Consider the following 13,707-nt stretch of genomic DNA (forward strand, 5'->3'; position numbering starts at 1 on the left):
TCTGCAGCGGCGGCATTTGTTGATCGCTTTGTTTTTGTTGCCGGCTTGATTGTTTTGCCTTGCTCGTGCCGGGAGGAAAACGATGTCGCGAACGCGGTGTACGCTCTATCGGTTTTTGCTGCTGTTGCTGCGTCTTGTGTTGTACGTTCAAGTACTGCCCCTGCTGCGAGCTCGGCATGTGTTCTCCCCTCGCTGTCGTCTGCCAAAGTGCCGTTTGTTACCAGACGAGTTCTCTGCGCCTTCTGCGTCTCCCTCCGTGCACCGTTGCTCGCAGCTGATTACCGGTTCCTGTTTCTCAGTATGTTGCCGCTGTTCGATACGCTGACTTTCGCTTTGTTTTTCTAGATAGATGGTGGCTGTTGCTTTCCTATGCGTCGTCCGAAGCAGTTCCGCAGCTTGTAGGCCATTTTAATCGACGTACGGACGCCGCCATTTTGACGACTGAGCCCCTAATGCGATTATTTTCCGCGACGCTGCTTATGTCATTTATGACTGGCTCGAGCCACTCCGCGCACGCGTGCGGCATCCCACGTCAGCGCCTTTAGCACTATGCGCTTTGCACTACGTCGCCAAGTTTTCCGCATTAATAGTCATGACGACAGCGTGCGGTGCTAAAATCCATAAACGAGACTTGGCAAGGCCGTTTCATTTCCTGTCACTGCTAACCTCTCCAACGCCTGTAAAATAAGCACGCCCTAGATTGCAATTAATAACGGTACTGACGACACTCACTGCGATTGCGGACGAAAAAAAGAATCGCAGTGTTTGACATGCCGTGTGGAACGTTTATGGCTTTTAAAAGTTGACTGCGCTCGCAATCCAGCCTGAACTCCGTCCGACGTCGTCTGCGCTAACGTTAGCTATCCTCTCCGCTGGGCCCATAGCTTTCCTATCTGCCATGTTTTTACAGCCCTTGATAATGCCATCGCTTTGTGGGTCATTACTTGACAGTGTACGTGCACTTCGGCACGCTTGCTGCGCCCTGACCTGCGCAACAGTTGGTTTTTGCCATGTTCGTGTGCGTCGTTGCACAAGCTCCTCTCGTTCTTTGCGTTTTTATTTCTATGTCTTAGCCTTCCGTTATTTATTTTACAGCGAGTTGCGACAATGCGCAGTGCGTTGCGTCTAACTTCTATCCGCCGTTTCTCTCTCGCGTGGGAAGCTGCCGTCCAATGCCCTGTGTTACTGGGGTGGCGTGGGAGTTCTTCACAAAGCCCGTGTCCTTCATTTTTTTCTTTTTCTTTATTTATGTTTGCAGACGGGATCTTCTCAACCGCGTATAAACAATGAAAAAAAATAATAAACCACTTGCGCATCTGGGTTTCGGTTTTCTACGCCGCGCGTCGTGCTTACTGGTGCAACAAGGGCTTCATCACCTCGCACTCCCCCTTCTCAAGTGGCGAGGGCATGCCGTGATTGCTTTTGTTTGGTTTTGCCGCACTGACCCGTTGCAGGTCTTAGAAAAGCGGGAGCTGTGATATGCGGTTCGGTTTTTCGCAAGCCCCCCCTCAGGCGCCAATTTCCATCGAGTTTAGTTTCGCCATTTTTCATTTTTTAAAATTTATTTTTGAGCTTTCAGCATAACTGGTCAAAAAGGTGAGCGAGTTTTGTCAAGTTGACGGAATGTGGACATCATGCGCGAACTCTCTGCAGGAACGTCACACATGAGACCATCAACATTTCACGTCTACTACGCATGGAAAGCGTCCATTAAAAATATATACCGGATATAAAACGCTGTAAAAACGAATGCAAGTGAACCCGCTACATGGCAACGTACTGATACCGGGACGTCTACCCTGTGACTCGTTTTATTAAACTGCCCTACATATATTATTCAAACTTGCAGCACACGTCTAATAAGCGTTTCAGTATGTTTGCGGCACATTTGATATGCCATTGTTTATATCGGTGCCCTCGCTTTTGATGCACTGTATTTGCCCGCAGTTTTGCACGCAACGCCTGAAGAGGTTAGTTTTGTTGGGCTTGTTCCCTTTGAGATGCCCGCAATCTCGCTATTGTAACTTCGTCGCTGCCTGATTTGAAACTTCTTTAGCATGCTCGCTTGATTATAAACATTTTATTGGTGCTCGTAATAACTGTTAAGGCAGAAGCTTTCGCGGTATTTGTTGCGTTACATTTGAGAAATGGCACGCGCACATGAATGAAACATCTTTCGAACTTCAGGCCGATTTCCGCTCGGGCCACAACGCACGCCTGCCGCACTCGTGCGGTCGTGCCGAAGTTCGCACACGTGGAAGGAACACTTGTGCACGCATTTCGGCTTACCCTGTGTCTGCACATGCAGCGTAAACGGAAATTTGCGCACCAGCTTGCGACAAGTGTGGTTTCTAGCACGACCGCACGCGTGCGGCAGTTGGGCGGTGCGGCCCGAGCGGAAATCGGCCTTTGGAGAAGTTCGTGCTAACAGCGGTGTCACTGGGTCGTGTCAATTTTCGTGCGGGCTTCCGGGGGGGCTCACTGTTCCAGCGCGCGCTTCCTAGTGACGGAGCAGGTGCCCTGGTTAGGAACACTTAAACATTTGTTTTACCTTTAATTTGTTTTGCGTTGGATGGAGGCCATGCACTTCGATACTTTCGCAAAAGTACTGGCAAACCGCAGGAAGCCTTAAATAATTCGCTGTGACAGCTTTTCTGCGAGCCGGTTTCGTTTAGCAGGTGTGTGTGTGTGTGTGTGTGGTGTGGTGACTTATGACGCAGAAAGTGGCCACGAAAGTGGCCAAGGGGAAGAGAAATGCAGCCATAATGAAGCACAGAGCGCTATGGGGATACAATAGGTACGAGGTCCTCCGATGTATGTGGAAAGGGGTAATGGTTCCAGGACTTACTTTTGGAAATGCGGTTGTTTGCTTTAAATCAGGGGTACAATCAGGACTCGACGGGAACCAAAGGTCAGTGGGTCGCCTCGCATTGGGCGCTCACGGGAAGACTACAAATGAAGCTGTGCAAGGGGATATGGGCTGGACTAGTTTTGAAGTGAGGGAAGCCCGCAGTAAAATTGAGTACGAAGAACGGCTGAGGAATATGGAGGAAAGTAAATGGGCTGGGAGAGTGTTCAGGTATCTGTACAGGCAAAACATTGATTCACAGTGGAGGAAAAGAACTAGGAAGCTTACCAGCAAGTATGCGGCCTGTGGGGTGGGCAACACAGCAACAAAGAAGGTCAAGCGGAAAGTCAGAGAGGCTGAATTAATCTCATGGGTGGCGGCAATGGAAAAGAAACCTGCCATGAGTAACTACTTAAGGGGAAAAAACGAAATTAGGAAAGAAACCATTTATGATAACTCAAAGGGAAGCTCATTACTTTTCGAAGCGAGATCGGGATGCCTTAGAACACGCACCTATAAAGCGAGATATAAGAATGAAGAAGAAACATGTGCTTGCTGCGGTAAAGCTAGGGAAACGACGGAACATATTTTATTAGAATGTGAGGACGTCTACCCAGCGGTCGATTTAGGCACCACTGGCCTCCTTGAAGCCCTTGGGTTCAGCGGGAGCAGTGGTAAAGCAAACAGGTCCGCAATAGACATCAGTAAGAGGCGATTGGAGGATTGGTGGAAGAAAAGTAGGGAAACGACAAAAGACGAAGACGTACAAAAGCACAGTTCGCAATAGGGTATCAGAAAATTTGGACGTGGTAGTTCATAGTGGGTTTTTTTTTTTTTTTTTTTTTCATTGGTGAACATAGGTAGGATATTAGGCAGCATAGTAGTAAGAGCTTGGTGGCGCAGGCCACCGCCCCGTTCCAAAGGGGACGCTCATAACATCCATCCATCCATCCAGCCGCCTGCAGTAAATGCAAAATAACATTACTATAAAGAAGGTAACATTACCTATAGAAGATATCGTCGTTCGATCGAACCACCGAGCAGCAGTTTTGAGCTTTACGTAGCTGGTTTTCTGTAGTTTGTTGGCTTTCAGTTCAACTTGAGATGTTTTGTGCGAGATTAGATTTTCGCCTCATGCGTGGTGCTGTCGCAAGCGTTAACGGATGTTACGTTTTCGTGCATCGTGCGGTCTTTTTGCTGTTCGTGCTCCCATAAAAAAATAAAGAAAACGCAACCACTGTGATCCCCGTGATGTACAACAGGGAGATACGTGACCGACGCTGAGCTTTCGGCGCGAAATTCAGTGGGAGAAAGGGAAGCCTAGTCCTTCATTTGTCCTGCAGCAATCAACCTTTTCACTCAGAATGAACGAGCGTCGTGTTGGCAAAGGACACTTCACCTGTCTGAAATCTTTTAGTGTTGTGTAGTGTTATCCGTTTCAATCACGATATATCCACAAGGAGGCGTAACTTTCGATATTCTCTCCAGTGACAAGATAGCAATCTTTAACCTAAGGCTGAATGTAAACGTTAGCCCTCGACTAACCGATAACAACATAATGTCAGCTTAGTAAGAGCGATGGTAAAGAATAGGATTTTCGGAGGTGCACTACCGAGTTAAGCGTATTCCTCTGTAAACTTTTGTTGATTGTTCTTGCGTCAGAAGACCCTCAACTTAACCTGCGCATCTACTTTAACACAAGTTCTTTTTATTATATAAGAGGCCATTATCGTTCATCGGATTTTTTTTTTTAATTTTCGCAACTGACGTTATGTGACTTAAATATTCACGTTAAAGGTCCAGATTTTTTCCCCGCCATTGTTCGTTTGCCAGAGAATAAATGCACGATTTTGGAGGCTCTCTGTGATACTTTGTGTCTGGAGGGCTTAGTGCTGGGACGAGTAAATACGGTAAATATTTACGCAGCCCGGTGTTCGGGATTGTGATTTAAGCGTGGGAAACTTATAGCGCATAGCCGGTAGTGACCTTTATGATACGCTGAAACGTGCGAACAGTTCAGGGAAGCAATTATTAATAGCTAAATAAGTTTCGAGTAAAGTAACATTACGTCCCCCCCCCCCTTTTTTTTTTTGTTGTATAAGTGTGCTCTCCATGGCGTGAAATAAAGCCGGGCAAGTTGTTCTATTTTTCCTTGAAACGGAAATCTGTTTCGGGACTTGAGGTTTTAGCCGGAGCCCTCCACTATAGCGCCGTGTCTTTAGTGTTGGGTTCTGACCGCGTATGCGCTACAGTCATGTTCGAAGATGCCATACCATACCACTAGTAAGCCCGCATTGAAACATTGGTTGCCTCCATTATATAAGGCGTCCCTCGTATAGGTTATCTACGGTGCAGCTACGGTACGTTGGAACCCCGCAGGTTAATTTTAATGGAGCATTTCATCGTCTTTCTGCCGGAACGATAGAGTACATTTTCAAAAATTCGATCTCTCTTTCTTTCTCTCTCCGCAGCGCCCACGTTTTTGTTTCGAAGCGGGGACACTAGATTGAGTTTTAGTTCAGCGTTAGCGTAATAGCGTGGGGTTAACGGAAATAGCGTTACCGTTCCGCAAACGAGTTTTGCATGAGAGCGTGTTTTAGTATTTGATTTAGGTCTCTTCTCGTTCGAAACGTGAATCGATATCGAAATTTCTACGAGGGTATCCTAATACTCTTTCGTCGAAGCGGCCTGAGACTAAGCGTACGCCGTTTGCGCGGTCATTTTTCGAACGAAGTGAATCCTACAAAAGCAACGTAGAGTCCATTTCCAAGCGGGCGGCCGGGACGGGACCGCCGCTCATAGTTTTACGTAAACCACGAAAAATCGGTAACGTTAAGTCTGAGAAATCGTATGCGCATACGCCGAGCGCTACGGGCCGTTAATAGCGTTCTGAGCATGCACATTTCGATCCCGCTATTCCGCTAAACCCGCCGTTACGGTACATTTAAAACTTGTCTGCTGTCGGTCGTCGACTCGTCAGTCTCCCCGCGTTCTCGCCCTGCTATTCTCTGAAAGCCGGCGCCGAGATTGTCGGCGATAAGCCGATAAGCGCGTGCATTCTAGAGTCCGTTTGCACGTGCTTTGAGCGCCTCGAGCCCCGTGTGTAAGTGGGGGCGGTGGGGGGGGGGGGGGTGCTCTCTCGTTTTCTCTTCCGACTCTATATACGGTAGCCGGGCGTTATTTGCAGTTATAACAACCGAGCTGTACGCGGCAGTTTTATAGTGAGTGTGAGTGAGCTTAGAAGCAGCAAGCCACGTGGAAGCGGACGCATTTCGCTGAAAGCGTTCTTGAGGGCTTGGCCTAATGTTTGTTCCACGGTATCACTCAATCTGTAACTTCTATTATGCTGAAGTTTTGTCATTTGCAATAGGGGGGGGGGGGGGCGACATTCAAAAGGCAGATACAGGACACCGTACACTTCAGTATCATCTTTTGCCGCTGAGACAGGGTTGCCTTCGCTCCTTTGAACGTGAAAGGCCCGTGAGTTCCGCGGCGTGGGTTTTGCGTCGCCTCGAGAGATGGCGCCACGCAGCAGACGATTTTTTTTTTTCCTTCTAGCTGGGCAGTGTCCATGTGGACCAGCGCACAGTATGGCGTGGTGCGGTGTTCTGTGGTGGGGTGCACCGTTGCGAACATGGGACTACAACCCATTTTAAAATTGGGCCTAGTATGTGGCTCAATATGCAGTCTCGCTCTTGAGAGGACGTCGTTTATTACGTGTTCTTCCGAGAATGGCATGCGTTTGTTTTTGCTCGAGACGAACGTTTCCTCCCACGTGTTTTTTTTTTTTTTTTTTCTGACAGGGGAAGAAAACGGGAAAACGTTTCCTTCGCGGGGAAAGGGGGGGGGGGCGGCATTAAGCTGGTTTTTCGAAATCTTGCGTCCCTTCTATAGTACGCTGTTCCGCATAACGCTGCTCGGGCTCGGGGGAAACGCCGAACGAGGAAGAACAAGTCGTTCGCGGCGTTATGCGCATAACCCTTGCGGCACGTTTTCTTCCCCCTCCTCCTCTTCGCCCGCGCGTTTGATCTGCGGACGATGGGAACCGCTGAAGGTGGTGGTTGTGGTGCCACTTCCACTCTCGTACCCCGGCACGTGTCGGCCCCAGATCATCTATTTCCAGCGTGCGGGAAGCCCATTTACACACACGTCCACAACACGGCTGCCCCCCCCCCCCCCCCCGTCATCCACCTTTTCGCTTTCCTCCGCTGGTGTCGCCCCGGGGGTGCGCGCAGTGGCGGGCGACCTTTGCTTGTTCGTTCCTCTTTTGGGGCTCTCGCTACTCGAACGGTAGTGGTGGTGGTGGTAATGGTGCTGCACGGAAAGGCGCCGCGAGTCTCGGGGTAAGCTGCTTGCACACCTTGCCATTTTTTTTTTTTCGAGGGCTTGGAAAAGAGACGTTTGCAGGTCGTACCTGTGCCGCTGCGCTCCCTCCGTCAGCGAGCTTTCTTTAAAATTGTAATTTTCCTTTTGTTGCCTCGTGTTCCCGCTAGTGACACTTCGAATGTGGAAAGATGCGGAGATTTTCTTCCCCCGGCTGCGGCGTACTTGCCGGCGTACAACTGCGGAGTCATTAGGAGTTTTTTTCTTTTTTTTTTTGCAAGGACAGAGGAGGAAGCGAGCAGCGAAGAGTCATTAAGGAGCTGTAGTGCATTGCGTTTGCCTATAGCGACGAGCGTTTGGCCGTTTGTATTCTTTTGTGTCTTCGTTTCGTTGGAACGTTTTTTTTTTTTCCCACCCCTTCTTCTTTCTTAACTTTTTGACATCGTTATCTTGAGAGCACTTGTTTGCCTACGAAAGTGCGCGGCGGCTGTTCGGAGGAGTCGCGATGATAGCGTTTGCGTAGCGGCATTTATGAACGGGTGTCCGTATTCACTTCAGCGTGCTTCCACCCATTTCCCAATGACTGGATATCGCCAGTCAATGTTGCTTGCAGACTAGGGATCTTAATGGTTGTGCTGGACGACTGCCTGCATGATAAGTCGCAGTGCCTTTGCTGTTGATGCACAACATTGGCGTACACAATTGTGTGCACAGCGCCTCAAAGGATTTTAAAAAAAATTTAAAATGTAAGCGTCACGTCAGTACCTTTCTCTATGTGCAACGTGATCAAGCTCTTGCCCTTATTTACGCAACTCAGCCGCACGACCCGTTTCAGTCTCTGAAAGAGCGCCTCCGGGTCTTCCACACGTATCGTATCGGCGCCTCATTGTTTCTGCCGGGCTATCGTTGTTCTCTCGGCTTTTTCCGTTCTTTCGCGCGGCAAGCTTTCGTTCCTCGACAAAAAGCCGGGCGGTCTGTGCGCTGCGGTGACGCCCAGTTTCTGAAAGCGCAGTCATAGATGGCGCAGTTGCGTGCCGCATGCTGCAGCGCCCTCTATTTTGTGCACCGCGCGGCGTCACTCGTGGAAATACTGACCCCGCCGCTCCCATACATGCGCACAGCACACTCCTTGGTCGTAACATACCAGTCGGTAATATGAGCCGTTTGAAAAAGCGATAACGCTTCGTGGCTGTTTTCGGAGATCGTGAGGAGATAAGCTTTCGGAACGGTCTCCTGATTAAATTTCATTTTACCATATACTGCTAACGCTATTCGAAAAAAAAAAAAAAAGATGTGGACGAGTTCTGTGCGGAGCGACCCGTTCCGAGAGTTGGGGCACCGCTATAGTGCCATATGAACTTGTTGCTGCTTTGTCCTCGCCTCTTCCCGTCGTTGCCGTGGCAACGGCGGGCCCCTGCGTGACCCGCTGCTGGCTTACAGCGGGGAACTCTTTTAATCCAGTGAGACTCCCCCTGCCGACGTTTTGGAGACCCCCGCACTGACGCGACCGCTTCGAAGCGCCGCTATTTTCAGTGCTCGCGGCTGCTATTGGCCGAAGTAATGGGAATATCACCCTGTGACCCGAAGACAGCTCGGGCACATCACTGATTTTCATGTCGGTTCTTTTTCCTGACTGGTCTATTACGATCGCGAAAAACCCTTTTCTTTTTTTTGGTAATGTGACTGTTGGATGACAGAACAGGTATCTCCACGTAGGTGGACAGAGTAACCATCTCCTCAAGTTTGACATGATGAAAAACTGCTTTGCTTTGCATAAACGCAGGGAAGAAGGTGCAACATAGCGTGGTGGGTTTGCCTAATCGCGCTGTCCGTATTCGAAATGCCTGGTCATTTACTTTTCGTCGACTGCGACGTCGCAACGGTCTGGATGAAATTGGTATGTGTATACTATCGAAAGGCTGGATGCGAGAATATGGCTAAACCACTGTCACACAATTCCGAATGAATCTGAAGTTTTACAGCGAGGGTATATGTTGTGCAATCGCTTCCCGATTCCGAGGAGCATTGAAGGCAGTGGACGATATTTGCTATTGGTCGCGAGTGGCCCGCTGCTGCGAAGAAGTCTATGCCGTTGTCGAAGGCCTGTCAGCTTTTCTTTCTTTAAGTTTACTGAGATCGTCGACCGCTTTCTTTCTGAATAGTCGGAGGTAGCCTTGACGCTTCAAAACATAAAACTTACGAAAAATAAAAGAAATCCAGGCCTTTACGTTGTCTCTTCAGTCGGCCAGGCCGAGGCCTTCATCGAGCCAGCAGCGCTCTTCCACCAGGGCAGGCTCGAATCTTCGGAGGGCGTGGAGTGCCCGTAAAACGTAGACGACCCCCTTAGTTCGGGCCCATTAATTCGGCGCACGCCTTGGGAAAACGTCAACCGCACGTGCTCGAGCGGCCTTCATGATTCAAGAGGTTCAATCCGGCGAAGGGCTGTGCCCTCCGCCCCTCGGAGACGTCTCTTTTTCTTTCATTGATTTCCTCGTCGTCGTCGTCTCTGGCCCACGGAAAGGGGGAACTGAACTTCGTATCTCTTTTATTAGATTACCGTCGGCCTCCTTCCGGAGTGCGCGTCGTTTGTATTTGCGCGGGCTGCTTGCTACTCTCGTTCAAATCTCTCCTCGACTCTGGCGAGGAGAAATCTGCGGGATTGTTGACATTAGGCTTGCAGCGACGGACGAAGGGGGTAGGCTGGAGCCGTTAAACGACGTGGGGAGCACGTGGCCCCCTTTATTTTACGTTATTTTGCATGGGGACGCTCGGCGCGGAAATGCGTGCGATTCGGAAGCCTTTGGTCGCGGTATATGGCCTCTAAACTTTCGGTTGACACACACTCGCCAGTTATAAGACTTTTCACAGTACGCGACTCGCTAGGCGCCAGCTACTCCGTGGTTTGCCGCTCCGCGGCGATTCGGACGGCCGAGCCGGTTCGGCGTTTAGGTCGACGGTTCGAAGCCCTTGCGAGGATCGACTGTGGGCCTAGTTCGTCCCACGATCAGGCGAAAACAGCGCTACCACGCGGGAGGTGAGGAGCACGCGAGAAAGCTTATATATAGCTGGTGCCCTGAGATTCGTCGCGTCTACCATCAGGTAAAACCTGCAAAAACCTTGGATACTTAAGGAATTCTCCAGTTTGTGGAAAATTGACGGCCACATATAATTCACATTTGACAACTCGCTACCATGGGCCTGGCGCCCGTTAGCCATATGTGACTATTGCACCAAGAAAGTCTTTACTAATCGGGATTTACGGAAAAACTGGATTTACGGCCGGCTTCTTTCTTTATTTTTTTTTCGGTAAGGCGAATAAGCCAGTGGTGTATGCCCGAAGGAAGCGAAGTTTTCAACTGAACCTACGCAATCCGCAAATAATCGCGCGTTTTGATCGTCTTGGGGGCAAAGATGGTCGAAATATTGTTAAAAACGCATGATTCAGTCAAATAGTATTGTATCCCGCCTCATTTAGAGCCCACTGGTAGTAGTAGAAATTTGCGGGCTGGCATAACTTCGTGTGTGTATTGTGTACTTAATGCTCCAGTGAAGTTTCAAAGGCCAGTTGGAGAGAACCATGGAAAAATCTGGGAACCTGACGTTATTGCCAAAGTAGTATACTATATACAATCTGGTTAGGCAGCCCTTAGTTCGTTCTCGAGCGCGATATGGCTCGGTAGACTTTCTTCTTTTTTTTTTTTTTCTGTGGGCATAGCGCGTCGTTTGCAAGTGCTGGTTTTTGAAGTATAATAAGCTCTCGCGATTTTTCACGAATGTTGACACTCATAATTGTGGGAAGGAGGGAGCTCGAGAGGGAAACGCGTTTCGCGTGCGCGCCAGTCCTTGGCCTTCTTTCTTTTTTTAAATAAAGAAACCAGAGCTCAGCTTGCGACTTTCGTGTGATATCGCGAGAGAGGGCCTCGCTCGATTCCGGTCTCGCTCGGTCATCGGGCGCATTTGCTCCATTTGCTCGGGCGTTCGGCGTTTAACGTCGTCTGGCGGCGCAGTCTTGGCGCTGAGCCGTGTGTGTGTGTGTTTCTGGCACTCGCTTGCTTGTCCCGTCTTTCGCGCTGATCCCTTCACAAAACCGCTCCACGCGCGACCACGGTGTCCGGAGCATTTATTTCGCGCGCGTCCGTCGTCGAACGGTTCGACCCCCCTCTCTCTCTCTCTCTCTCTCTCTCTCTCTCTCTCTCTCTCTCTCTCTCTCTCTCTCTCTCTCTCTCTCAATTTGGCAGGTACTGCTAAGCGAATGCGATACTCGAGGTTGCTGAGATATGTAAAAAACAGTGACCACGCGGGCAGGCAACAGGGTTTAGCATATAGCTCGGACGAAGAAGCGTCTTTTTCTCGTTCTTTTTTTTTGTGCATGCTAGGAATTTCGTACTCGGGGAGCTGGCTCGCGGACGTGTGTGTTTCTTAACAAAAAAAAAAAAAAAAAAAAAAGAAAAGAGGGACACCTTTAACTGTGAATGCCGCATCATTGACCCTCTCAAGGTTGTCGGCACTTTAATCTCGCATCTTTATTTTAAGTCATAGTCCTAAACTTACAATTTTACTAAACCAAAACACATTCCTGGCTCTCTTTTGCCTTAGATGCCCTTGCGCCAATAAACTTCAATCGTCATCATTTTAATCTCGCATGTGAGTGCCACGGGAAGCCGACGACGGCGACGTTTGTGGATCATTCTGTTCACTTGCATCCAGCACTGTTCGTGTATAACGTTTAGTTCGTCGCGAAATTCTTTTTCTCTCTCTCTCTCTCCCTTTTTTTTTTTGCATAGGGTCGTTATAGGTCACCTTCGTAAATCGGAGGCAGCTGCGAACGCAGAAGACTGAAAGCGACCTAAATAGATAACGTTCATACCGCATTGTCTTCGCACAGTTACGGCCTGAGCTGCACGGTATTGCGCAGGTACGCTTCAAATGCATGCACACTCGTGTACTAATGTAGGATACAACATTAAAAAGAAAAAAAAATAACAGCACTTCGCAACCAAGGCACACGGACCGCGCGGGGTTGTTACTCCGCCAGCCAATCGCAGGAGCAAACAAAACAGTCGTCATGCGACCATTTCAAAACGGCGTCGTGCTTGATACCTCCGGAACGTCTGCTGTTCTTGAAGAGCCTTTTCATCGGCGGAAGCGATGAGGGTCTGCAACAGACATGGACAAAGTGTATGCAGTCTGACCTTTTTACCCTCCGAAAGTCCGCGGTACAGTTCATTCCCCCTGCTTACCCCATTTTACTCGTGAAACTTCACTCCCAACTGAAGCGAAAGTTGGCAATAAATAGTTGTAGCGAAGCGAGCATTTTATTTTAATTCATTAAATAATTAGGCTTTGACCGTTCCGCTGTAATAAACGAGTGAAAACGTACAAGATTACGCGCATATAATTTGATTTTTGTGGTTACCGCCTTATTTAGGTAACAGGGAAAGCATGAAGTACGAACTATTTGCTGCCTCGCGGAGGAATAGTGGCCAGCCTTTATGAGGGCGTGGGCGGGGCTTCACTGCAGACTTGCGTTGTATCCGACTATAGGTTAGCTTAGTTTGACAGATGTGTGTGTAGACAAAGGTTGAAAACGGAAAACTGGAAAGGGCGGCTGCAAATGGCGTATTCCGCAGACGGCAACGTTCCGTCACATTTTTTCTTCCCTTAAACCCCTTCCCCTGTGTAGGGTAGCAAACCGGACGTGCGTCTGGTTGACTTCCCTACCTTTCCTTCCTTCCTTTTCATCCTCCTCCTCCTCCATTTATAATCGCATTCGCGCCACGAGCTTTCGAGAAAAATTGCCACTAGTTTGATGGAGGTTATATGTGGTCGCGGAAAACGAAAATCGAACCACGAGTTGCGGTTCAGATGCCGCCAGCTTACGGGGCAAAAAGTAGAGCGCGCAGCATCGACACCGCAACCCGCCGCGCGATGTAGCACCTATAGCCATGTGCTGCCTGGCGTGCGAACGTTTGGCGTTCTTTTTCTTGTCCCCTTCGCTTTCTCTTTTGGAGAGAGTCGCGCGAAAGAATAACGCCTGTGGTTGCTCTTGTTACCGCCACTCTGTAGGTGCTGTCTACTCTGGCGAATTTCCAACTGATGTGTGTGTTTTATCGGCCACCTGATGTGCGGCGCCCAGACGTGGCCTTCGAGAGGGAGAGAAAGAGATAAAAAAGAAATGGTCGTGGGTTTAGCATCTGGCTGCGCGCACTATCATTCGCAGCGGGAAACTGAGAAGATACCCGTCGTGTGGTTGCACTAGCTGACACCTCCGACATCTCTCGGCGTCCGACTGTCGTCGCGAGTGGCGTTGCGACCCATATATTTGTTTTTGCGCTTTGCAGTCCGGAGGGCGCCTGCGCAGCGTTCCAACTTAGCTCTGCATCGGGAAGGCGGTACACGGCCGAACCCGGATAAAGCGAATTGTTCCGTTTATCGAACGGGCGAAACTCGCTAACCGATACTCGCGGAAAACATCCTCCTCATAGCGAGCTAAGCGTTCGATATATCGAACTGTGACGTCGGCTGCCAGCGCCAAA

The 13,707-nt window shown here is 49.4% G+C and overlaps 1 protein-coding gene across 5 annotated transcripts in view; it reads left to right on the top strand.

The window, feature by feature from the left end:
- The window catches only part of Cka (Connector of kinase to AP-1), a 100,421-nt gene that overhangs the window by 1,636 nt on the left and 85,078 nt on the right, over positions 1 to 13,707 (top strand). The window lies entirely within an intron of this gene.

This window comes from Dermacentor andersoni, chromosome 7 (genome assembly GCF_023375885.2).
Source record: "Dermacentor andersoni chromosome 7, qqDerAnde1_hic_scaffold, whole genome shotgun sequence".
In the NCBI taxonomy this organism is placed as follows: Eukaryota; Metazoa; Arthropoda; class Arachnida; order Ixodida; family Ixodidae; genus Dermacentor; species Dermacentor andersoni.